The following is a 1746-nucleotide window of genomic DNA, read 5'->3' as shown; positions in this document are numbered from 1 at the left end:
AAGGAACCGCAAGCCCCTTCATCAAACCAAGAGGCTTCAAATGTAATTACCCTCCATATTCTCCCGGGCTCATCTTTCATGCTAATCCATTGCTGCTCACATCAGCTAACCTCCTCCTTTGCAGACTGATGACACTTCTAGTGGGGGAGTCGAGGAAGTACAGATGCCCTCCGCAAACCTGGATCCAGTAATCACTAAAGGTGTCGTTGACAAGGTCGCCAATTTGGCCAAGCCCCTAGCAGAAACACAAGAGCCGATTACCTCATCATCGGCTGTCCCCCGGTCTCGGGAGAGGTATACTCCTTTCGTTTGGCTTACCCTTCCCTTTTGCCGCATACCGACGCTGTTTCGTTTGTCGTGGTTGTGACCTCTCGGGCTTGCTAACGTTCGACCCCGAATCCATCGAACCAGCTCCTTCTACGGCATGCGATGAACCACGACCCAGCGCTGTCCTACGTCAATTCCGGCGTCTCAAAGCCTTGCTTTCCTCCCCGATCGAGACGTTGGTCGAAGACCCCGAGGAAGTGAAGAGCGTTCTTGAAGAAATCAAGCACCATCTCCCGGTAACGTTGCAGGTGAAACTTTGGCCAGTTGTGACTCTGTCTGTCTACGGGTCAAGGGTGAAGTTAGCTCGTCAGAGAATCGATCTACGCCACGCCCAACTTCCGTTGAAAGCCGACATTGCAGACAAATGTCAGCGGCTGATACGTCTCCAACGTATCGATAATTTCTTATGTTCCATGCCACATTATTGATGTTATCTACATGTTTTATGCACATTATATGTCATTATTATGCGTTTTCTGGAACTAACCTATTAACAAGATGCCGAAGTGCCAGTTCCTGTTTTCGCTGTTTTTGGTTTCGAAATCCTAGTAACGAAATATTCTCGGAATTGGACGAAATCAACGCCCGTGTTCCTATTTTGCCCGGAAGCATCCGGAACACCCGAGAGCCGCCGCGAGGGGCCCTGTGGGCCCCGGATGACATGGTGGCGCGGCCAGGGCTGGGCCCGCGCCACCCTATGGTGTCGTCGCCCCTTTGACCCCCCTGCGCCGCCTCTTCGCCTATATAAAGCCCCTGCATCGAAAACCCTTACGGAGAGAGCCACGGTACGCAAAACCTTCCAGAGCCGCCGCCATCGCGAAGCCAAGATCTGGGGGACAGGAGTCTCTGTTCCGGCACCCTGCCGGAGCGGGGAAGTGCCCCCGGAAGGCTTCTCCATCGACACCGCTGCCATCTCCACCGCCATCTTCATCACCGCCGCTCGCTCCCATGAGGAGGGAGTAGTTCTCCATCGAGGCTCGGGGCTGTACCGGTAGCTATGTGGTTCATCTCTCTCCTATGTAGTTCAATACAATAATCTCATGAGCTGCCTTACATGATTGAGATTCATATGATGATGCTTGTAATCTAGATGTCATTATGCTAGTCAAGTGGGTTTTACTTATGTGATCTCCGGGAGACTCCTTGTCCCACGTGTGTAAAGGTGACAGTAGTGTGCACCGTGTGGGTCTCTTAGGCTATATTTCACGAAGTACTTATTCACCGTTATGAAGAGCGTAGTGAAGTGCTTATTTATATCTCTTTATGATTGCAATGTGCATCGTATCACAATTTATCTATGTGCTACTCTAGTGATGTGTTATTAAAGTAGTTTTATTCCTCCCGCACGTGTGTAAAGGTGACGATGTGTGCACCGTGTTAGTACTTGGTTTATGCTATGATCATGATCTCTTGTAGATT

The sequence above is a fragment of the Lolium rigidum genome, chromosome 6, assembly GCF_022539505.1.
Source record: "Lolium rigidum isolate FL_2022 chromosome 6, APGP_CSIRO_Lrig_0.1, whole genome shotgun sequence".
Taxonomy (NCBI): Eukaryota; Viridiplantae; Streptophyta; class Magnoliopsida; order Poales; family Poaceae; genus Lolium; species Lolium rigidum.
Note: the sequence above shows the minus strand (reverse complement) of the source record.